At 33.1% G+C, this 27,096-nt stretch overlaps 2 pseudogenes; one reads left to right on the forward strand and one right to left on the reverse strand.

Moving 5' to 3' along the window:
• Positions 1–527: 527 nt before the first annotated feature.
• On the forward strand, positions 528–3,184 carry LOC149540417 (putative aldo-keto reductase 2; annotated as a pseudogene).
• A 1,572-nt stretch (positions 3,185–4,756) lies between these two features.
• Positions 4,757–5,238, reverse strand: LOC149540418 (geraniol 8-hydroxylase pseudogene; annotated as a pseudogene).
• Between the last annotated feature and the right edge of the window lie 21,858 nt (positions 5,239–27,096).

Genomic DNA, 27,096 nt, shown 5'->3' on the forward strand with positions numbered 1-27,096 from the left:
AAAATTTTTGCACTCAGAATTCAACCAAATATCTCAGTAATGATAACTTAAAATAAATCAAAATGTATATAGAAATTTATAATATTATTCAATACTAACCGTCAGAGAAAGAATTTGGATCTTAGGATTCTTATTGGCAATGTGTTTCTTAATTGCTTTGATTACTTACTTTGCTTGTTTGTTCCAACACAATCATATTGACCAATATAGACCCTTCATTACTATCACCATATCCAAATGTCCATTTATAAGAAAGAATTTAGAAGAAAAAGTTATTAACCTGCTTTATAAAAACCATACCAACATCTCTTATGCGAACTCTATTCATATAACAAAGATGGGATTACATTCTCCGAACATGGACTACCATTAATGCATAATACAAAGCAACTACCAATCAAATAATGTCAAATTGGATTTACAAAAGAGGATAACAGTGTATCAATATTTGCAAAGCATAATCAAGAAATCTAAACCTAAGGTGGATTAAAGCAATTTAGCATGATTCTATGCCTTGTAACTCAGAGATGAAGGTATTTCCAAATATTTTGTATGACTTCTCATGTTGGACAAAAGATTAGACAGACACATCTTATAAATATAGCCAAGATAGAATATATGACAAAAGGAGTAAGATTTCTTTGTGTCATTCAAGGTTCTTGGATAGGCAGCATGAATAAAATGAAATGCTTTCATTTCCTTAAAAATTATTGAAATCCATGTTTGATTGTGACTACCATACATGTTGATCTGAGCATGCCTGGCTCCAAGTTACTGCTATGATATAGTTTAAGATTACTACTGTAACTGATAAGTGGTGATGTAGATGAGAAAATTTGGATAACAGTTTCTATATGTTAGGTGTCGAGAAGCTTCACTTTACAATTTAAAAAAAGGTTCTACCATACATGCTATTTTATTTTGTGTCATCTTGGAAAACATTGGATCATTCATGTAAAAAAACCTAATAAGCTCTCTTGTGTGTTTATACTTAAGTTCTAATGTTTCTTTTCCAGCCTGCACTAGAAGACTCTTTTGAAAAGTAATTCAACATTATAACATAATTATGAGCTGCGGAAGCATCAACTGTACCAAATCCTTACATAGTTGAAAACTATATAACCCATCACTGAAAAGTGATCAATATTACTTAAAAGATGCATTTGTTAAAACTATTGATTGATCAAAAGATGCACATCTTGTTTCCAGCTCGTACTGTTTCCATTTCTTAATCTATTAATTCTCTAAGCTTGATTGTTCTAACACCATGCATAATGCTTTTATTGTTCCTTCCTAAATAGGCTTTGAAAGGTATCAGAGAGAAGGTGCATATTGTAACTAAGTTTGGATTGACTTGGAGTAATGGAGAATTTGGTGTGAAGGGAGACCCTGCATATGTCAGGGTTGCTTGTGAAGCAAGCCTCAAGAGGCTTGATATAGACTACATTGATCTTTATTACCAGCACAAGGTGGATATTATTGTACCCATAGAAGCTACTATAAGTCTTCGGATTCCAAACCCTTAACCTTGCACCAAAATAGTATTTTGTCATGGCGCTATAAGTTTTAAGATTCAAAATCTATACTATTGTAACAGGTTTTTTATTTTAATCTTATTTATAAAATTTTGGGCAATGGTTTTTCTCCAAAAACTACATAGTTGAATCTTGAATTTGATTTGATGTGAGAAATATATTTTACATATCAATTCTTGATATTGATAAGTATGAAATATTTTCTACAGCAAGTCAAATTGTGATTTTACTACAAGGATTCAACTGTGTGGTTTTCTAGTGAAACGCATTGACACAAGTTATTTTAATAGTGATTCACAAGAACTCATTTTTCATAAGAATGAATGGAACACATAGTACTCATTACATTTAGATGATGCTCATAAGGTGAAGCATTAAGCCTTTCCAGAAGGTCACTAAGTGCAATACTACTCCAACTTATTGTCATGAGAGATGAGTTCTTATGAAGCTAATGTAACATGAGTCAATGAATTTGTCTCAGAAAAAAAAAAATCAAAATTTCAAACCTCTAATTTCACTGGAAAATATGTGTCAAATAATCAAGGTTGTATGGATTTGGAGGGCAAGATTTTATCCCTCTGGCTCTTTACCGATGCCTAGCAAAACATAAGAAATATGATAACAAGCAAATCAGTTTTCCTTTTATACAGATGAGTGAATTGAAGAAGTTGGTAGAAGAGGGAAATATAAAATATGCGGGTCTATTTGAAGCCTCTGCTTCAACAATCTGTAGGGCCCATGCAGTGCATCCAATCACTGTTGTGCAGCTTGAATGGTCTCTCTGGAGTAGGGATTCTGAGGCCCAAATTATTCCCACCTCTAGTTAAATGTTGTGATGATATAATACCTCAACAGTCAGTGATTCAATGTTTACTTTATAGATTGCAGAGAACTGAGAATAAATATCTATGAATTGGGTTCACAGTATATACCAAAAGTTGAAGTTTTTAATAAGTTTTTTTTTGAACTTTGTTCCATTTGAACTTAGATAAGGAATACAAGCTTACTTATATTTATTTTATTTCATTTTATTCCATTCACAGGGAGTTGGGGATTGGGATTGTTCCATGCAGTCCTTTAGGCATGGGTTTCTTCAGCACAGGAGGAAAACTTCTTCAAAGTGTGATAGATAATGACTTCGTAAGGTAAAGGATAGGATTTTTTTTTCCATTTAATAATTGTACCATTTTAAATATGATCTGATGTTGAGTTCAAACATTGAGACTGAACAAAAAAGTAAAATCTAAAAAAAAATCTACATGACAAGACTGACAATAAATGTGAAAATTAATTTGATTTGATTTTGTCATTGTTGATTGTTTCATATCATAATAATTGATCTATTAAACAGGGGAATCTGAGGTTTTAAGGTGAGAATCTTGAGCAGAACCAAGATCTATTACTAAAGCTAAGTAAGATCAGTTTAAGAAAAGGGTGCAACCCAAGCCAAGTTGCTCTTGCATGGGTTCAAGACCAGGGAAATGATGTTGTGCCCATTCTTGGAACCACCAAGATGAAGAACCTGGATGATAATATCTTCTCTCTCGATAAAATTGACAGCAGATGACATGAATGAAATCAAAGCCATCTTTCCTGTAGATGCTGCAGCTGGAGACCGACACAGAGCTGTTGATTTGCAATTGACCTGAATAAATTTAGAAACGCTCTCATACAACACTCTTCATTGAATTAAAGCACGTAAATGTTTGTGTTCCAGAGCAGAACATTTGCAATTGAGCTAGATGAATAAAGGGCTCCGAAGAGTTAGCAGCGTTTTAAAAAAAAAGAATCTAAATAAATGGATTTTTTAGCCTTGTACTATATCAGTTATAAATGCTTATTATTAAAAATGTAGTATTTTTAAAGTCTATTAATAGAGTATTTTTAGAGCCTATTAATAGAGAGCTTTTGGTAAATGACTCTATAAAGAGTTTTATAAACCTGGTGGAAATATATTTCGTTAATAATAATGATACTAGCATTTTAACATTTATGCATGACAATATTTATGGACTAGTGATAAACCCAAACCCTTCCACATGGATCTTAAGCAGGAGTTAGTAATAAAGATCCAATAAATGAGTCGTAATGTCTCCAAGGTTCTCTCAGAGACTTCGATATTCAACCATTGTTACTCCACATAACTTGTGGGCTTGGACATCAGGATAACAATATGCCATTTATTATCAGTGCATGCCAAGGATACATTAGAGGTTTTCACCCCATATGTCAACAAATTCACATTTCAAAGTAGATAATCTAGAATGTCCATCCGGTGCCAATTACATGTTTTATTATCAAGACAAAGCACAAGAACCCGTAGCTACAAATAAATCCAAATTTCCTTGAATTTCCTTGAAAAAATATGAAACACACTCAAAGAAGTGGTATAACATTGAATAAGACCCATATTACATTACAAAAACCATATAAAAATCTCAAAGTCTTTCTAATACAAATTTCAAACTCGTTTATGATCATATTAATTTAAACAAAAATAAGTATATAATGGTAAGAAGTTGCATGCAAAAATTATTTATAATATTGCATTCAAATTCATTGATATGCATATAAGTAGTGCCATGTAGAGTGCGGGAAGGGTCTACGTTGTATGGGTATGTCTCTCTTGATACAGAGGTGTGACACCTGAGAAAGAAATGGTAGCCCTCATTCACTATGTTGTGTACACAGATGTGACTTTTCTTGATACTTTAGAGTCTTAGACACTAATAAAATTATTGTAGGGAAAGTCAGTCAACTTACTAAATCTATTATGACACCTCCATTCTAAACGGCATTATCATATTAGACTTTGTCATCCAACGTATTGAAGAAATTACCTTAATATTGAAGAATTAATACAAGTGATGTTGCAGGTGTAGTGGGATTGCTTCCAAATTCTGACTCTTCCACAATACCACTCTAAATATATAGTCCATGTCTAGTTCCTTTGTGCTCATTCCATTAGGAAGACTCCAGTCGAAGGAGTGAACCAGTGAAGCCAAAATTAAATGAAGCATCTTATCAGCCAAAGGAAGCCCTAGGCATATTCTTCTCCCTACTCCAAATGGTATAAGCTCAAAATCTTGTCCCTTAAAGTCCACAGTAGCTCCCTCTCCCTCCAAAAACCTCTCTTGCATAAATTTGGAAGGCTCCTTCGAAAACAACAGGATCCCTCAAAATCACCCACACATTAACCCATACTTGTGTGTCTTTGGGGATCACAAATCCCCTATTTCACAAGATCTTGATGCCTTATGAGGGATCAAAAGAGGACCAGGAGGATACAGTTGAAGCACTTCTTTCACCATTGCATGAAGGTAAGGTAGATGATCAATATCAGATTCCTCCACTCTTCTACTATGACCTACAACCTCCTCTAACTCCCCTTGGACTTTTTCCATTTTATCTAGATTATGAATGAGTTTTACCATTGCCCATTCTATTGTTGCACTAGTGATGTCGAAACCAGCAATTAACAGATCCTGCATTATCAAAACACCCCATCCTCATTAATCAACGCCGCCACTCTCATCTTCAACCCTAACTTGGCCTCCTCATTAGTAGATGACAACATTGATTGCAAGGATTTCATTAACACTGTTGCTGCCACACCTATCTCCACGCACCCCCTATACATAGATGCCCCCTTCTCAAAAACCTTCGCCTTTGCCTCCTCCAACCTGTGAAACCCTTCCTCCATTTTCGTCCTCAGCAACAATGAGTTTTTCCCACTTTTTAAAAAATTTTAACATATGAAGCCTGTGTTGGTTGAAAATTCGACCAACACGGGCATGGATTTTTAAAAAAAGATATTTTTCCTTGCATATTTTGACCAATCTAAAACATTTTAATAGATGGTCAAAAATTTTGGTCAAAAATTGGGGTCAAATGTACTAGTGGTCATTTGTGCAATCTCAAACAATAATGTCAAATCTATGTTACTTGGCACTTAAGGTTACTAATGCTCAGCACATACTAAAATTTTGTCTTTGATTTGGCACCTGAACTGCTCGGCATCTACTATTTTCTCGACACTTGAATCACTTGGCATGTATTGTCTGCTCGACACTTAAGTGACTCGGCACTTAGTGCAACTTGACATAGTCTATATTTACATATTATACTCAGCATATATTACAAGTTTAGCATGGACTTAAGAAATGACTTAAGTGTGTTGACACTCAATTGTCAAAACCAATCTGAGATCAACAATCTCCCCCTTTGACATGAGTGTCAAAAAAACTTAACTGTACATAACAAATCTATTCTTCTTGAGTATAATATATTCACAACTCAGCATATACAAACCTTCAAAAATTTTAAAATTTTATAATAGACTACATGCCTCAAAATTTATAACTTCCCCTGAGTTAATGTGCATGTATTAACCAAAAAATATGTTCTCCATTCTGAGTAAGTTTGTCTCATGCTAATACTCTTTGTCTTCAAATATGTTGAATATATGCTAAGTTTCTACTCTTCTTGATTTTGGTATATCTCCCCTTTTTGTCTCTTTCTTCTTTTCTCACCCTTTCTTCTATCTCCCTTGCATGTATTTGTCTTATATCTCTATATCTCCCCCTTTGAATATTATCTCCCCCTTTTCATATTATCTCCCCCTTTGTGACACTTATGTCAAAGGGTCTATGCAAAGATGGTGTATTTGTCCAAGAAGGACTTATGGACTTCCATTATTATTTTTAGAGTAGCATCCCAATGATCAAATGCAACATCAAGGGACTTGATTTGGATGGCTATCTCTACTACAAGGTTAACTCTTCCATCTGAAGTGGAAAGATTAGGGTCTTTCTTCAAAAAAATTTCTAAAAGGTAAGTTCTTTATGGAGTATCTCCATATGAGGGGTTAGGGAGGCCTGAATTTTAGTCAACTTGGCTCTTATATTAGCCTCTTCTATTATTAGCATAGCTAGTTAACTCTATGAGTGAAGCAATGAGTGAAAATGCTTCTCACTCTAAGTAGGGTTTTGAGATAGTTGCATACCTGAAACTTTGAGATTTCTCTCTAGACTTAGAATTCTATGATTGGTTTCTTTTGTGAAGATTGTTGTGTCAAATATTTTTGTGTACAATGAGAATGTATTCTCAAGTACCTTCTTTACTTTCTGAATTTTTTTAGTCAATTCAACTTGTGCTAGTGTTATATCACCAGATATCTTCTCATTGACTTTACCTTGAAATTTCCTTTCAGACCATTCCATAATTTTAGCATTTGTATCTTGGTCTTCACTAATTGCCTATTCCACAATATCTGATAGTTTTTCTAGTGTTGGCTTTTATTCTTCAGGTGTAGGCAAACCGAAAGCATCTAAAAATATGTCTTTTATTTCCTATAGTGCTTGCCTTTGTTTATACTTGTTTTTTAGTATTTCTTGATTTTTATTCTTTTCTAAGGGTTGTTGCATTAAGCCTATTTGTTCCAAGAACATATTCATATTTAGGTATCACTATTTCTTCATCTAGAGTTACATGTCCATAGTGAATCACCTTTGCAACCTTGGACAAACTAGATCCTAGTGTTGAAATCTGTAGTGGTATAGCTTTAGTGCTCAACTCCTAAAGGACTTTTGTAGGAGAGCCAAATGTTGGTAATGTGACCAATGCTTGTATGGCTTCTTGTTCCTTCTCCTTTGGTGTGTCCTTTCTTTCTTTAGGTTTGCCTTGATCAATCATAATGATTTGATTTGCACCTTGATCTTGTGCTTTAGGTATAGATGCAGCTATCTATCCTATTTTATCTTTCTCTTCTAATTCAGTATGCTTCTTCTCAATAGTGTCAACTTTTACAAGTGTGTCAACCTTAGTAGATGTATCAATTGGTTTTTGCATTAAAGGTTTCACATGAGTAACTAAAGGGATGGAAAAATGCAGTTCTTGTGTATTCACCTTGTCTCTTGTGATATCAATTACTGCCTTTTGGAGCTCATCTACACTGACTGATATTGGATTCTCACATAACTTTGCATGGAGTGTAGACTGATCCAATATCCTTCAAGTCATCTGTAGTTAAAGGATTGATGTTCTAAGGTGAAGCATCATAAATGTCCTTAACAATAATTGTCTCTATTGGCTTGTCTATGTCATGTGGGGGGCTAACACTTAGCACTTGTGTGTCCTACACACTATGTTCCTTTTGTTGATCATCAGTTGTTGTCGTGTCATCATCTTGTCTTTTAGGTTATTCCCCAATAGTATTGTTTGTCCTCTCATCTTCCTGCATATCATCATCATCTTTGTCATCATCCTTGCTATCTTTCTTATCCTCACTCTTATCATCCTATTTTTCTTCAGATGGATCAACCTCTCCTTGCTTCATAGTGGTTAACCCATAGATTAATTTCCATATTTGGGTTGATTTATTAACCACATCATCAATATTTCTTTGTAAAATGCTAAAGGCTCTATATTTAGGTGTAAACCTAGCTGCATATCTCTTCACTTCCTTGGCAATCTATCCTTTTGTTAGCTCTGGCATCACTCAAGCTAATGTTAGCTCTCTTATTTGTTTCTCAAGATTTAAACAGTAATGCCATTTTTCCTCAACAATATCATATAAACTTTTGGGTATATTGTTGGCAAACTCAAGTGGAGTGTTCTTAAACTTGGACATCATAACGTATAATGCCTCTTCCATTGCATTCTTTTCATCTTTACTCAATTTATCAAAATCTAAATTTTTCAATCTAGATAAATTTGCATTATTCTTCACATTATTACACAAGTTTTCAAAATCAAAAAGTGGTTTATGACTTACCACTTTGTATTGATTAATGTCATCTGATTCTGTCTTTTCTTCATCTGAATCAGGCTGAGCAATATATTTCCTTCTCTATTTCTTTTGCTCTTGGCCTCCTTGTCTTGCCTGCTTGGTTTTCTCCTTAGCCTTTTGTGTGGTTGATCTTATGTTGGCTCTAATGGTAGGAGTTATAAGCTTTTCTAGGCTAGGCTTGATAGTTTTCTTTGCCTTTGGTTTAGTCACAGGTTGAGCCTTGGCCTTCCTCTTCTTTGGTGTTGATTATGTTGTGCTTCTTTGATTTCCTCTTCCTCCTTGACACCTTCTTCTTCTTGATCATCACCCATGCCTTGGGTTAAAGCTAGAGGTTCTTGTGCTTGTGCCTCTTTTTCCTCTTCATTCTCTTCATCATCTTCTTCCTCATCACCAAATTGGGCCTTGAGTTTCCTTACCAATTTTTCCTTCTTCTTTAATGTAGAAGCTAATTTTAACTCCATTTCCACTTTAAACTTCATTACATCATAATTACCAAATATTTTAGCATCTTTATCAATCTCCTCTACTAGGGGTATAGTAATGGTAGCTAAGGCTTCATCAACATTAATTTCATAGCCTAGAGGTCTTATCCATCTAACCCTAGGTATTGTAGCCTGTATGTATGTGTAATCAATATCAACAAGGAAACATATGTCATTATAATGTTTTTCTACTAAGGAAATAGGTATCCTCAATATGTGCTTTATAGACTTCTTAAAGTCTTCAAAATAACTTTTCATAATTGACTCAAAGTTCTCTCCCATTTGCTCAATATATTCATTGATTTGGATAGCCATAGATCTATTTGTCTTCCATCCAATTTTTCCAAGATGGGAACTCATTCTTTACATAGAAAAATGTGCACACAAGGATTGATCCAAACTTACATTGTGCACTTTTTGTCTTTGTGATGGCATCTAAGTTTTCATTTATCTATTGAAATTGAAGTTCTGCAAGATCATAGGTGTGATCTTTCTTCACAATTTAATATCCAACATCGAGCGCTATATAGGGAAAACTATTTAACCTGCTTGATTGGTAGAACTTGTGGGAAATAATTTTGATAGTAAAATCAAGCAAAGGATCTGTAATGGTATCTATGGTCATACCACACTTATTCTATTTAGCACCTATGTTTTTCTCTATTGCCTCTTTGGAGTCGCTACATAGAGTCTTTGGCTGATCTAGGGTTGGAAAACCTATTACCCTATGAACAATCCTTTTTGAAATCTTGATCGGTCCACCCCCTAACCACATACATCCATCTTGAATTATGCTCAAAACTATTTTGATCCATTTAGTTTTGAACACCATGGGGAAATCTAGGGCACGGGTCAAACCCTTTCTCTCCAAAATCTTGAATTCTTCCTTCGGGATTATTTTTTCACACAAATTATCATATGCCTATCTTATTTCCATGTCACCTATTGCTCCTACTTTGTAGTTGTAGCATTTCCTCACATCTTATACCATTATTACTTTAGGCAGGATCATGGATAATGCTCCTGTTGGGTTTTATTTGTAGGAAACTTTTTGAATAGCTTTGAAATATGGTTTTTTAACTTCATTGCTAACTAATTGAACATCAAACACCTCTTTCTCTTTCATAATTTTTGAACTAGAAGCAATTCTGACAAACTAGGGTTTACCAAACTTAAATTGTGCAACTCATCTTATGAAGAATACCTTTAAGATTTGATAAATTGGTGCTTGATCATCACTAGGATCCTTGCAAGTGCTTCAAACTAGTTTGTAGATCACTTCTTTGCTCTACTCATTTTGACTTTGAATTTGTAATGACAAAAAAAGGAGAAAATTGACCTTATACCCTTTAGAACATCGCATTTATTTCTTGGTCATGTATAGCTATAAAACTTGGCATCAACATAATTACTATTCCACTTGGCTTCTATAGATATTTCTATTCACTCAACTAGTGCTACTGACTTGGCTCCAACAGTCTTTAATCAGCAGCTCAGCATTAACTAGTTTTTCACTCGGCATACACAGAAGACTTTTCATACTTGGAAATAACATGAAACTTGAATATTTTAACCTTGAATTTTCCATGAATTCTTGCATCTTAATTCATGCTAATGGATCATTTTAGTGCTAATTTCTTTTGGAAGTGATGTATAATGCAACACTTTAAGTATCAATCCCACATACCTCTTATTTGCTTAGTTTGATGAAGTGTGACCACTTGACCCATTGGGTGAAGTGATCCCTTCTCCATTTGATGCACTACCTGCATCTTTCTTCTTCCATGTCTTGTTCATTTCATTCTTGATGTGTTCAACATTTACCTTGCCTTTACCTTTATCAAATTCACAACTTGGTGCCTTGGACCTAGTTGGAAAATGCTTGCTGATGTGACCAGTCTTGTGATAGCTAAAACATGTGTTTTGATTGAACCATCTCTTGTAGTTACCACTAAAGTGAGTCCTAACATAGTTTTTAGGTATATGACCATATTCCTGACAATAGTAATAGCTATATCTTGTATTGCAATCCTAGTTATAGGAGTTTTTATAGCTTCTTACCTTTTTTGGCTTGTTTGATGACCATGTGAACTTGGATCTACATTCAAAGTCTCTATGTCCATACTTCTAACAATTGTAGTAGTGTCCTTCAAATTTTGATGCATGCATCGTTCTAGTTCTGCATTCATGTGCCTGATGACCTTGTTTGTTGCACTTGTGACAATGAGTCATGTTCTTAGGCTTAACATTTTGATTTGCATTCTTGCTCCTGCAAACATTAGTTGTATGTCCTTTCTTACTACAATAATGACAAGTAGGTTTAGAGTTCTTACCTTTATTTTTCTTTTCCTCGGTAGCTTTGGATGATTCTCCTTCTTCTGTGCTTGTGTAGCCCAATCTTGATGTATCTTTACTAGATCTAGGGGACTTCAGTAGTTGCTCAAAGTACTTGATGGCTTCATTTGGCTTGTCAAAACTTTCATCAAATTCCTTTTCTCTTTTTAGGTCATTCTATAGTTGTTCATTCTGTAGCTTCAAAGTGGTTATTTCAATGTCCTTAACATTCAACTCATGATGAGCATTCATCATTTGGCTTAAGGTATCCAATTGCATGTTTGATATCCTGGATAGCTCTATTGATTTTTCCTCCAATCTGTTTTCCAAAATTCTTGTCTTCTTCAATCATGGCCTTGTATTCTATAGCTTTCTTCTTTTGTTTAGTCACCTCACATAGTAGTATAGCTTGTGATTTTACTCCAACTTAAGATTTATGATACCTTTAACTTGTGCTTTGTTATTTTCCATTAGATCTACAATTGCTTCATTGAATTCACTGGAGTTACCATCTACAAATAGCTTTGTGGTGTCAATCTCTTTGTATTATGTTTCATTTTCTGTTATAGCAATCCTTTTCCTTCTCTTTAGGGAACCTTTCAAAGCATCTCTAGCTTCATTCAGTTGATGTGGTATGAGATGTATCTCAATCTCCTAGTTTTCAATGGTCTTTCCTAGCTTGTAGACTTCCATTTCAAGATCTTTCCTCTAAGCTTCAAAGCTTCTTCTTCGTAGAACTAGGCTCTAATGCCAATTGATGGAATTACAAGTAGAAAAGATGAACTACTAAGAGGGCAGGTGAATCAGTAGTTAAAACATGAACCCATAAAACTTTTCATCACTCATCCATCTCATGCATTCAATACATAAACTTTGAATAAAATACAAAGCATAAACATCTAAAGTATATAAACACATAAGAAATCACACATTTTGACACCTGATATGATTACCCAAAAATCCTCCAAATGAGAAGGTAAAATTGGGGTGGGGATGACACCCACAATTCTTCACTACTGCAGCAATAAAGTGTCACCAATCAAGGTTACAATGAGTTGACCATGAGACATTATCTACCTTATGAAAGGCCTGCCCTATTAAAAACTTACAAGGACTGTTAAGTCCCACCTTGTTAGAGGATTTCAACACTCTATTCGAAGTGTTCTTGGATAAAGGACTTCAAAACATCCACTTGGAATGTCACCCTGTTGAAGAATTTACAACAGTCTATTAGGACTACTCTGCCTAGGAGATTTAACTAGAATCACATAGTAGGATGTTTTAGCATAGATCTTGTGATTAGCTCTGGTAGCCTAATTAAAGATCAAATTCATACTATGTCCTTCTTGATCTTATCTGATCTGATATGTCAATGATGTATCCTCTATCCTTTGTTCTTCTCAAACTCATTTTGCAATTTGTTATCTTACAACTTCTAGGTCTCCATGCAAACTTCATTATTCTCTACTTTCACTTCTTTTCGCACACACTCTTAATGAAGTTTATGGTTTCATCATCCTTAAGATGACTAGAAGACTTAGGGTTAGGTATGAATCTATGGTTGAGATTCATCCATTTTTTCACTTAATCCTTCCCTTTTTCTGATTGGTTGCATGTAATTACATAGGAAATCCACATACAGATTTGTCCTTATCTTCAAAAGATCATATTTTGTCTTTAGGTCAGCTAAAAAATGATTTACATAGTTGTTTGTGCAATCTCAAACAACAATTTTGAATCTATGTTACTCGGCATTTAAGGTTACTGATGCTCAGTACATACTAAAATTTTGTCTCTGACTCGGCACCTAAACTACTTGGCATCTACTATTTGCTCAGGACTTGAATCACTCTGCATGTATTGTCTACTCAGCACTTAAGTGACTTGGCACATGAGTGACTCAACACTCAATGCAACTTGACATAGTCTATATTTACATACTATACTTGACATATATTACAAGTTCGGCATGAACTTAACAAATGACTTAAGTGTGTTGACACTCAATTGTCAAAACCAATCTGAAAGCAACAAGTGATTGGCTTGGTTGAAAGAATAGAGGAAAGAAGAACATAATAGTAAACTGCATGTTTGAGCAGTGAGCTCTTCTTGTAGTTGAAATTGCATGTTTGGGTAGTGGTCTCTTCTTGCATACATTGTAGCACAACTCCTAATAGAGTTGGAATCTCCTAATAGGGATTCAAAGTCTTCTAACAAGGACTCTATGTACTAAATGTTATAATAGACTCCTAACAGGGTCCATCTTCTAACAAGGAATATTTATATTAGTACATCATCTTGTGGGCATCATTCCCACCAGGGTTTTCCCTCTGATCAAGGGTTTCCCTAGTTAACATATCTGGTGTAATTTTCTATGTTTATCTTATTATGGTTGTTGTTTACTTTGGTTGAATGGTTAAGTTTGTTTGAAGAAGATGAATTTTTTAATTGTCAGATAACTAATTCACTCCCCCCCACTCTCAGTTATCTTGGTGGACTATTGTTTCTAAAAAATCCAACCATGATCTCCAAGTATTCATACACACACACCACTTAGGGATACATAAAACAAGCTAACTACTCACTCATAACAAAAATATTGCATAGATAATTACCAACTTCATGAGAGACAATGTAACTAGATATCCTAGTGTTGTAACATAAGATCTAGCAACAAATTAAGTTTCAATAATGATTTTACCTATGTCAACCAAAAGACAAGAAATATCCCAAAATAAGCTAGGAGATAATATGGGAATAATGTATAGTTTTTAAATTAAATGGTTCCAAATATAAAAGTGTTATGTATGTATGTTTTTGTTTCAAGTTTAACTACAAGACACCTAATGGGCTAACAAAATCATATAGTTCCCTATGTAGAAATGAAGGCTTTGATACAATATGTAACAACTCTCTAGCTAAGCCAAGAGAAATTAACCTAAAACATGTTACTAAGTTTATTTAATATTTTTTTCTTAAAACTTTACACAACAAAAATGATAACAATGTGGAATAAATGTAATAAAATTCAATACATACACATAAGTGTAACTCAAATAGATTTTAATTTTCAAGGGCATCATAATGTAGAATTACATATATGTTTATTAATGATTTAGAATAACTACTAAAAAAATTACATACTCAATTGAATAACAAGTACATCATCACATAAGTATATAAAAATATATAATTGATATTATAAGGCATACACAATGAAACAATATCCACTGCACAAGTTGCAAAGTATGTAATAATAACAAAGTATAAGGTACAATACAAAATCCCAGAAGTATCATGTAACTTATACACTAATACATAGCACAATATAAAACATATGAATATAAGAGAAACTCTCCAATAATAAATAAGAGAATACAATTGTCAAAAGGATCATCTAGCATTGGTATCAATATGTCCAAATCTCAAATGGTAATATAATCACTACGAGCCAACTATATAAAACCAAAGGTCCACTCCCACTGTGTTGAGGAGATAACATCAGACCCCACTCAGATATCAAATACCAAAATAAACCACAATACAAACTAAGTGAGAGCTCCTTAAATCTCTTTATCTTGAGAGGTACTACTTATACTACTAAGGTTATATATACTATACTATAGTCAACCAACACATGTAGGAAACTAAGATGCATAAAGCAAAGTGTTAGCACATATTTTTAACCCTTGGGATCTTGGAAACCTCTCTTGATCATGGTTCCCAAGTGACCATTGTGACTCAATAAACCACTCATGCAAACATGGTTAATAAATATGTTATATCCAAGTCCTCTCAAGATGACAAGCATCATCTTACTTTCCATCCTATCCTATGCTAGTGTTAAAGGAATGTGTGAGGAAGATAAATCATCTTATTAGTTAATTTAAAACCCCTCATTTAATGTATCATGTTATCACTTAATTATCTCACTTGCAATAAGTTATCTTGGTATCCACTTGTGGGCCCCAATATTCATTGTATTCCACTCCTCATCTATACACATAGATAACCAATTATAAATGTAGTACCTATCCTTTTTTTTATCATTGTAGATTTATTTGTTAAACCCTATTAGGCCCTCTTATGATCATGTTAGCTTTTAGTAATCTTCAATATGCAATACCTTAATACATAGAGTATTCAATTATATTAAATAGTGATGATTACTTACCTAGAATTTGATACATTATATTCTCATAGTTAATGATAGTAACTACTTCCATGGTGATTTCATACTATGTATCATCAAATAATTTTTATGGTTATCTTCATGATGATGGGATACTTATGTTAGAATATGATGTTATTTATACTTGTGATTTATTGATGGTACTTACCTCGTACTTGCATGTGTATAGTGTGCATGTATGTTTTAGATTATATTTGGCATGCTTGATATGGTTGAGGGAGGGATTTATAGTCACTTATAATTTAGGATCTATATGATCTACTACTCTTCACCATTTCCTATTTAATTAGATATATGCATATTTGTGCATGGTCATCTTGTATGCAAGTGTGTAGGTATTGCAGATTGACTTCCTTGACTTGTCAGGATGAGTGTGCCCTATCACAATAATTTAATGATAATAGATGAGAGATAATGTTTAGGTATTAATCCTAGCCTAAACCTAATTATCGTCCTAAGGAGGACATGTGTCTGATTGACTGCCCTTTTTCAAACCCATGAGTTTGTCTTTGTGTGTGTTATTTGATTTTGGTTTTGGTCTATTTTTCTTATGTTGCATTTATGTGGTTTAGGTAACGTGATTTGTTGCGTATATGATTTGATTTTAATATTTGAATAATCATATGATAAATGGATTAATAAGTATGAGTTTAATTTAAAATATATATAATATTAATTAATTAAGTTGGAATTGATTAAATATATGTATTTAATTTAAAAGTCTAAATATGAAAGTTAGAAAATGTAATATTAAAAGATAACATATCACTTTTTGCATTATTGTTTAATTAATAATAATAAATTTAGAGTTGCACCCGATTAGTGAACTTTAAATACTATTATTAATTAAAATAATATAATGCTTTTCAAAAGTGTTGTGCACAAATAAATAAAAAGAGAAAATAAAAAATAATATAATATTTTTAATTAAAGCGCTTTAAGTGTGCATTAAAGAATTAGTAAATTAAAAGCATTTGTTATTTTATTAAAATGAGTTTTTTTATTAAAATTAGGGATTAAAAATCCTAGTAGGGTTAGGGCTCCTTATTAGAGGCTTTTGGGTTCGTTTAGCATGGACAAGTTTTGGGAGAGAAAATTAGTGGATTACTATTAAAGACATTGTTCAAAGTGTAGGAGTTATGTGGATTGAGTCAATTAGATTATCTCATATTTCAGTTGTTGGTTTGAGGTAGGGTTTGAAAACCCATTGTAATTTCATTTGAAAAGATCTATCTACCTCGTGTTTGCAAGATTATTGGAAATTGATTGTTGAAAATTATGGAATGTAATTTCTAGAACAAATATAGTTTGTAATTTGGAAACAAAACTAAAATCCTTTATTGATTGAAAAACTCTAGGAGAGATAAATAATAGTCATTTTGTAGATATTTTGTTGGAATCTAGACTTGGAGAATGTTAGAGATACTTGAAAGATAAATGATCTAAGTATCTTGCTGGTAGAAACTTTGCTAGAAAATTTTAAAAATTGACATAAAAGAATTTGGAGAAAATAAAATCATATCTAAGATTTCACTTGCAAATTTTACATTAAAATCCTTCCAAATTTTGGATAGTAGTTTCCCTCAACAAATTTATATATGTTTGTATCAAAAATCTAAAACTAGGAAAAATCCTTTATTTAGGAAAATTTATTTCAGGGTTCATATTTGTAAAACAATTATCTATCAACCTTATAACAACAGGTCTAGTTTTAAAAATGTATTTAATTAAAAATATCATAGTTTTCTTAGTTTAAAAAATATTTAAAAATATATATTATAAAAAAAATTAAATTGAGTGGAAGTCCCAAGCCCCACCCTAGAGCATGGGTAGTGGTTACAGACTAAAGTGATATCACGGATAGCATTTGTTATCGCATGTAGTGTACAATTGTGATCTAAAGGGGAAGGGTCCTACAAGAAAAGGAATAGAGAAGAAAAATCATGGTGTATCCTAGGACTTAGGTCATGCATACATGAGAAGAGTGTCAAGAAGGGAAGTAGGATACCTCGGATACATTGCCTCACAAAGAAGGCTTTAAAGAGTGTTCCCTCTTATTGTAATCTAAGCTACATATGCCTCAAGATGAGTACTTGGAAGGGCATACCCACTCTTATAGAGAGAAAGGCTAATCCAATATGAATAAAGAGAGGATGATAGGACATATCCTCAAAAATTATTGGACTATAATTGTCTTAATCAAGAGGACTAGGGTAGCCATACTTACCTTACAATATAAAATTTGAATGTAAAAAATACATAGAGACCATACTAGAAATCCACAAGAAGGACCATCTACATTAATAAGGATAAAAGAATATTTTGAACATAGAGGAGGAAGCCATACTTGCAAGGGAGAAAGCTTCACACATCTTGCAAATGAACTTGTACATACAACACCTTAATCCCACAAAAATTGGTGAATGTTTTCATGGTAATAATAAAATTAATGCATAATTATTTCTAGGATTGACTAAAATCCTTTTGTTAAAGATAAATCATATTAAACCAAATAAAAGGATAAATAAATCACATCCCAAGAATTTTTCAAAAAACAATGCAAAAAACTTCAAGCACCTGCAAGTCAATCATCAACTAGAGTGGAAAGAATCAGAGATTTATGATCTTAACCAAGTTGTTAGTATCTCTAAAGTTAGTCGAGAATACAAAATCAAATGTTCTAGAAGTTGAAGCATTAATAAAATCAAAGACCAAATACTAGAATATTACAACTAATTACAATAGCTTTCAACATAATACTAAAAAAATTATGCAAAGAGAAAATCTTCTAGAAATTATGCATATTATCAAGATACTATCACCCAATATCATCTATTTGAAATGCCTCTACAACATTATGCTACTTATAGAATGCCAAATCATATGATAATTGATAGTAGAGATAACCCCTTTTCAAAGAACATTCTAAGGCCATTAGAACATACTAATCACAATCAAGGTCAAGAAAAATGCATTTATTGTTCATCATACCTCAAAAAATTATAACCATAACATTTTTTTGATAAAGCTAATTATGGAAGTTACCAGTATTAGGATTCAAGGGGTTAGAAGCATCTAGGGAACACTTGGAAAAATCATAATTTATAGATTAAAGAAACTAAATGCAAAACCATATTAGAAGCATTTGAGAGCTAAACTATAATTATCTAAATTTATGATGCAAGAGCATCCTACGATAGTTGGCCATCCTACATGTTGGAGGTATTTTGGTGGAGTTTTGTAGACCTATTTGGTTCTTGGTTAAATTTTTTTGATGTATTTAATAAGTGGTGTAAGCCTTTTAAGGCATTTGGTATTTAATTTATGTAGGAGGCCAACTTATAGCTCTACATGTGATTAATGTAAGGGTTATTTAATTTGTATCTTACTAGGCCAACTTGTGGCTTAGTTAGGTATAAGTAGGGGGTGTGGTGAAGTCTTTATGGATTTATTCATTCATTTTGAGGAGTGAGTCTAGAGAGTAGCTAAAGGGAAAGCTTTTCCTAAGTCTGTGGACATAGCGCCAAATTTGAGGTAGATTATATTGCAAGGTTTTCATTGTTCATCCATATTGAAAAGAGGATGTGGTAGAGGAGAGAATTTTGGAGAAGAGCTAGTAGTCAAGGCTTGGGAAACAAGGATATTTATTAGTGGGCTTGTGAGCACAATTTTAGATCTTTCTTGGAGGTTTCTATTAGAGTGTGGATCTAGACTAGCTAGGGTTTGGATTGGATCATGAGGGATCTTGGATAATTATTACTTGTTTTGTATTTGGTCATAATTGGGAAGGCCTTACAGACTGGAACATTATGTTTAATTAGTTATTTTATAAATAAAGAGTTGCAATTTGGTATTAGATCTTGCATTGTTGTTGTGTTTCCATTGTATGGTAAATTTTTGGGGGATAGGACATCTCCTTTGGGAATTCTCCTACATTGAATTTCATCAATATAGGAGAGGAGGAAGCTTCTAGGAAAAACTTAGCAAAATAAACAAAGACTAACGAAAGGAATCCATATATTGGAAAGAGATGAATAAGTCCATAGATTGTGATATTATATTATGATACTATGTAAAGTTATTAAAACATAGTAAAATTATTTCAAGTGCCAGAAATAAAAGGTTATGACAAAGTCTTTGAAACTCAATCATCATTTAATTTTCCTCTTCATCTAAGGAAGATGCAACTTCATTTTCACATCATCTACCTTATTCTCCTTCATAAACTATTCAAGGCCTTTCCATTCTAGAGGACAACGGATATGCATTGTACTTAGAAGGAACCACTAGTTCCTTTTGATGGAAGGGCCCCATTTTAAGAATGTAGAGATATTATTGATGACAAGGATGGGGTGTACCTCTACCACTCTATTGATGACTCCAAAATTATTGAATTTAGGGATATAGAGGTTATCAATATTATCCATAATTGTCTCAAGTTACACTACTAGGTGACTTTTAAAGAGGATTATGCAGAGATCTAACTTACCTATTGTATACTTGTCCACACATAAATTTGTGGCCACAATGACTATTACAATTTTAGAGTTGGATTTAATTCTTACACTTAATAGGGAGAATCCCTTACCAAAAATTTTCCTAACTACTCAAATGATCAAGTTGTGGGATGCATTCATCAACTTTTTTAGGCATTTATTAGTCATTACTCCCCAAAATTGCATCTTCCTTTTACCATCTTTCATGTGGATGGAAGTTTTCACGGAGAGATGGGATGAGAATTAAAAGGAATCAACCTTGAGAGTTCTTAAAGTTTCTACAAATAGTCATAATCCATGTGATCCAAGAGTATAATAATGATTCAAGAGTAAAGGGGCCTTGGGAAGATAAAGAGTAAAAGAGGGGGGGGGGGGAATGTGATCAAAGAATAATGTTAAGAGTGAGAGGAATGGGAATTTATTTGATTGAGATTCCAATAGTTAACAACATCCCCAAAATAATATACTTAATAAAATAAACTATCCCAAATTATGAGGGAGGATAAAATATTCTACCCCAACATATTAAGATAGGGGTGATGTTAATAATTGGAAAATAAACCTAAGGGAGAGGGAGAGAAATGAATGTAGGTGCTAGCTAGGAAATTCACTTCTTTGTTACATTCTTCATATATATGAAGAATTATAACATTTGGAAAATAATTTAAAAGGCCTATATCCCTAGTTAATCTAGATTAAAGATTCTAATTAAGAGTGAAACTTTTCCCACAAGAGAATTTAATATTATCTCATATTCACTTTCAATTTCTAGTCTCTCAATACTAAGTTGTTTACAAGCAATCAAACCTTCCATCAATGCCTCAATTTCAACTATATTAATGGAGGCTATACCAATAGGTTTATCTATCTTACCACATATCTTACCATTTTAGTCATTTGTGATACAACCAATACTTTCTTATCCTAAATTTCACCTATAGGCACCATCAAAATTTAATTTATACCAATTCATCAAGGGGAAGTACTATACACAATTTGTCATTCTTGGATAACAATAGCGCCACCTTTTCCTACACAAGAGGGGGAAACTAATACAAACCATTCTCTTTTCATAATAAAATTCCAATCTAGAAAGGATCCTTTAAAGTGAGTTCTACTTTTTTAATTTATTAGTTTTAATCTCTACAATACTAGCCTCAATCTTGTTGTAAAGAGAGAGAGATGGTCATTTTGACAATCTTGAAAGATTCTATAGTTTTGTTCCTTCTATAGTTTCCAAATCAAAATATTAGGGGCTACATTCCATAGCAAGTCATAAGAGTTCCTTTAAATTTTGGATTTGGATGGCCAATCTTTTAATAAGTTATTATTCATTGTTCAAGGGAAATGGAGTTTTCTACAAATCCAATTCCAACATTGTTGGCCATAGGAACATTAGATCAGGATATTATCAACTGATTCTTCTATATTTTTGGAGAGGACACAATGTGAAGGTCCTTCAAAGCTAATTTTCGTGAACCATTCAATTGTAAGAAACATTTTTTGAGAAGAAACCCATATGAAAATTCCTTCCTTGGTAAATAAAAATGTATCCCAACATGAATGAAGAGGGATATTAGTGCCTTTCCATTTTTTTATGTAGGAAAAGAGTATTATAACCATCATTGACATTGTAGTTGTTGGATTTAGCACCAACCCATACAAGGGAATCCATCTTGGATTTTGGAAATATCTATCGAGAGCTCATAACATATGCAACTTCTTCCTTTTTAGTAGGACAGAGATGAGTATCATCCAAAGGTCTTCATTCCAATCGAGGCTAGGATCCATAAGTGGGAAATTGATATAATTATTTAAAATGGGACCCCTTTTTTTTAAGTGAGACCATAATATTTAGAGAGTTTAGGGAAGAGGGGGGAGGATACCCTCCCTGTGAGTCTTCCCAGAAAAGGAATATTAGAGGATACCCTCCCCATGAGTCTTCCCATGATTCTTCCATTACCAATATCCTAGGAGAGTTTTTGGCATATCATATTTTTGTTGTCTAAAATGAGATTCCAAACTCTAGAGCCTCTATGGGAAACCTCATTTTGGAGATACTAAAGGGGTCATGTGGCCTTAAATATTTATGGAATATGATTCTAGCCCATTTAATGTTAGATTCTTTAAAGAGATTGTATACAAATTTAGCCCCAAAGGCTTTATTTTTCCAAAGAATTTTCTTAACCCTAAGTCCACTAGCTTTGAATGGTATATAGATATTCTCCCAATTAGTATAGCCTCCAACAATATAAAATTACTTTTTGATTTATGGGTAAGGGGAAGGCTTGACATTTTATATGTGGGAATAGAAGAAAGGGTATATTTGATCATGGTAAGGAAACTTGTACTAGATAACCATTTGGATTTCTACTTATCAATTTTATTGTCAAGTTTGGAGAGAAAATATTCTCAAAGTTTATTTGATCTAACCCCTTTATCTAAAGGCATGCCTAATTATTTACAAGGGAAGGATCTCTTCCTATATCTTAAGATATTACACGTTCTATCTTCAATAATGGGATCATAGTTGAGAAAAAAAAAATCATACTTGTCTCCATTGATAATTTGACTCAAGGCTTTAAGATATAGGTCAATGATGGATTTAATGTAGTGAGCTTCTTGAGTTGAGCACTAAGAAGGGAGGATAGAAAACTACTGATGAGTAGTATTGGAAACCCCATCCATAACTTTGATTCCTTGAATGAAACCCCTATCTTGGGTAGACTTGACCAACCTCCTAAAATATTTTGTTGTAATGAAAAATAGGAAGAGGGAAATGGGGTCTACTTGTCTAATACCTCTAGATGTGTCAAAAAATCCTCATGGGGAGGGGGGGGGAGTTAAACTTTAGGGGAAGAGATGCACCAAAATCTTCAAGGCATTTGCAAAAGAATCTACAATCCACTTGATCAAAGGCTTTCTAAATATCTAATTTGATCAACATATAAGGTTCTTATTTGTTTGGATAGAATGGATAAGTTATTGTATAATAATTATCCCATCCATGATGGATCAAGCAAGTATGAAACTTTTTTTTCTTTATAGATGATAAGAGAAATCAACATTTTAATATTTTGGCAAGAGATTTGGTAAGAATCTTAATGAGGCCAATCTAAGGCCTATTTGGTTCATATTTTTATATGTTTTTATGGCTAAGACTTGGGAACTTTATGAGTTTTTGATGGACTTGTTCAGAATCCTTATAATTATACTATTATATGTGTGTGCACTTTGACATTTCTAAGATTGGATAAATATGTTGTGTGTGTGTGTGTGTGTGTGTGTGTGTGTGTGTGATATGATTACATAGAATGGAATGATGTATCTTTCTATCTTGCATTGATTGGGTAGTTCTTCATGTAGCCATGTGACAAGAATAAAGCTAATATAAGAAAAACTTATTGTGAATTTTATCTTGGATATCTATTATGATTTTTGCATGTGCATGCTAATCTTTTGCAAGGAGATGGTGAGTCAACAATAGAAGAAGAAGTCAACATCAAAAGACAAAGTGTTGATAAGAAGTTGGTTGAATGCTTTGAGTTCATAATGATTTCATGATTTTTTAGTTATCAACAGTTATTGTTACAAGTTGAGTCAAAGTGGTTATCAATCATTATGGAGTAGATCTAGAAGCCATGAACTTTTGAATTCATATGCAATTGAGTGCAACATGTTATCATATTAAATGATATTTTTTGTATCTTCAATATTGTCATATCCCTGATGTTCGAGAATCCTAGATTTAGGGAGTTTTATTTTATATTGATGTTATAAATAAGTTGGAGTTTAGATTCCTAAGTTTGTTAGTTTTTGTCTGGATTCTCTCATAATCCAGTAGTAATGATAAATACAATTATGTTGCTACAATATGTACTTATGTGTTACTCATGAATTAAATGATATTTACAATTCTTAATCTTGGAGTTTTTATTTATGCATTCTTCCATGGGGAGTCATGCAGAAGGTGAACTCTGTTCATAGCTAGGTAGTAATCTGTCTTCAATTTTAATAGAATACAAGTATTTTAGAACTATGTTGCTCCTACAACCATATGGTAACAAAAATGTTGGTTATTTCCTACAGCATAAGTAAATAGTGTAGTTTCATGTTTGTAACATTATTTATGAGTGCTAGGTTAGATTGCTATTTCATTCCCTAGCTTAGTATTTCTTGTAGGATTTATGTTGGATAGTTATAATGACATATAAGATGGATTAGAGCATATACTTTATGGGCATCATTTCAAGTTTACTTCCGTGGTTGATAACTTAATGAGCTTAGTTTGTTATTCTAGTATGATATTTGGCACTGTTGAGATGCAAAGCCATTATAAGAAGGATGTCCAATCCTTAGTTATAGGGTCATTATACTGACCAGCCAAATCTTATAAATGGTAGATCAAATGGAAATGAGTATGAAGTAATTGGAGTGTACTGCCTCTTCTCATTTAAATATTAATGTAATGAAGGTATTATTTATTTCTCTAAGCAAGAGAATAGAGTTCCAAGTGCCTTCCAAGGCTTTCCATAAATCATCACCCACAAAATGCCAACATTTTTTGATACAACCAACCTAAAATCAATCAAACCCTTGGGATTTTTCATGATTCATTTGAAAGAGAGTTATTTTAATTTCTTCTTTAGATAAAATCTTATTGAGCATTGAGTTATTTTTCTTAGAAATGCATTTTGGAATCTTCTTGAGCAAAGAAGATTGAGTATTAAGATCTGAATATTCCTGGTTATAATTCAAAGTAATCCACTATTTATTTTATTATCTTTATTGGATCTTCCAAGAAGGCCCCTTGGTAATTCCTAAATATGTCTATTCTATTAATTCTACCTCTCAATTTTGTGTTGTTATGGAAAAAATTGTATTCTCTATTTGCTTGGATTTATGACACGTAGCATCATCCTAATCACTGTAGGAAAATTACTCCTTTGTATGCCCATATAGTCCCACCTTGGACATGTGTCTTTTAGTCATGATGTCACAATAAGTAATTTCCTTACACCTTTTCTTGGTGACATTGTGATGATTGTCAATCTTCTAATACATAGAAATCATCTAGTCATGTCCTCCTTAGGTTGACCTACCACATGGAAACCTATCACATTATATTTTTAGATTGGCCACGTTAATCATGACACTATGACCACTAAACATGTGTCCTCTTTGTCCAACTCAACATCTTGGTCACTACACCACATGTCATTCACTCATTTAGTGAACCTACCACCTTGATGTTGTCTCATCATATCTTATGTTGGGTACCCTAGTCCCATATGTGGCGTTTGTTATCATGTCATAATATCATGATGAATTTTCAACTTCTCCATTTTATTCATGACATTGTGATGACTTTCCATGTGTCTCCTCTTTACCATGTTAGTACCTTGATCCTCACCATGTGGCACAATCTTATTTGTCCATTGCACACCTCATCAGTACTTAGTCACCCCTGCCCCACAAACATGTGTCATAACATCATGATGTCACCTTGGTTACCTTCCTTGCAAATTTTCTTGGTGACATTATGACAACCATCGATCTTCTACCACTTGTCATGATCATGTCATGCCATCTCCTAGCTCGATCTTCTATGTGTCATCATGTCACAATGTTGTCATGAAATTTTTGAACTACCATTTCCTTTGCAACATTGTGATCTTTTCCACCTGTATATTTTCCTTTTCATGCACCTCAACCATTTTTCCATGTAGAGCTTTCTCAATCATACACCTATTCATCACATCACTACCATGTCATCAATTAGAACCCACCTACCAAATGGCATTATGTTGCATTGTTGTAATTAAATTTTTCAAAGCCACCACCTCTTCATGAGAATGTAGAATCCTTCCATACTTCCACCTCGTCCATCTGGCTTTCCTCTATCTATGTGTCACTTGGCCATCTCTTATTGGTCATCAGATTCCATGGCATCTCCAAGTTGTCAATTGCTTTGGTCAAGGTTTCCTTTCGTTGGTGCCAAATTACATACTATAGAACTTGCACAAGCTTCACATTGTCTCAAAATTTTAGGGCTTTTAGACAATGATATGGTGTCCATTCACATATAAAAGTTGATAAACATTCTGAGACCCCACCCATGTGAGATAATGCAGAGGCTCCATCCTACATATAAAATATAGTCCATCACCTAGATTTTTCATATATTTCCCATGTGAATGCACCAAACCAATGTAATTCATTTTAGAGTGGAAAAGAGGATCTCATCTTGGTTCACCATTGAATTGTGCATTTCTTCATATGCATGTCTTGGAAAAATATTTCAAATTGGTAGACAGTTAGTCGCATTCTTGTTTGACTTTTTTATTTTCCTTCATACCCATTAAATGTATCTAGCCTTGCTAAAGGATGAGATGATATTGTGTGAATTCCAATTGGACTGAGGTCATTTGGAACAATCCACTTTGTCATTCCTTATGTTTTTTGTCAGTAGAAAGACAAAAAAATTGAAACTAAAAATCATCTTCAACAAATTATTTGTTCATGCTATTAATTAGAGACACAAATAATTCATATTAAACTTGATCCAAAGAGTTACATATATCATAAAATTTCAACTCTTCTTGTGCATCTAGTTGTGAAGAATATTTGAAATCTGATTCAACTCCATTTGCAATACCATAAATTACTAAATTGAATTTAAAACATGTTGATACTTGTTTAGAATCATCAAGAAAATTATTAGAAACTAAATGCAAAGAACCATCATAGAGGTTCTCATAAAGTGAAGACTAACTTGAGATAATGTCTTCACCAAAAGGCCATTAGAAACACTTGAAAATACATTGAAATCACTATCATGAAACCCATCAACATAAGAGGAAAAATCAAACTCAAAATCATGTCCACCTTCAACATTGTTCACTTCATCAAATGACTGATCAAAACTAAGAACATATGTATACAAATTACTATCACATGTCCTATCCCAAGTTGATGAATAGAACTCTGATTCCTTATCATTTTAAATATCAAACCTTAAGGAAGTAACTTCAATTAGATTAAAATCAGCATAAGTAAAATCAGATGTAATACGTGTAGAAATACTCTTAATGACATCTAAATCATTTAAATATGATTCTACATTTGTGGCTTTAGCATTGTGCTTATCTTTATCAAACACATCCTAATTGTATAGTACCTCGTATTCATGTTCATATAAAGCTTCTTCTTCATAGTGTATATGTTGAAATGGAGACTTAGGAGAATCATGATATGCATCATATCT

Source organism: Cupressus sempervirens, chromosome 9 (genome assembly GCF_028749045.1).
Source record: "Cupressus sempervirens isolate cs-2001-9-10 chromosome 9, ASM2874904v1, whole genome shotgun sequence".
In the NCBI taxonomy this organism is placed as follows: Eukaryota; Viridiplantae; Streptophyta; class Pinopsida; order Cupressales; family Cupressaceae; genus Cupressus; species Cupressus sempervirens.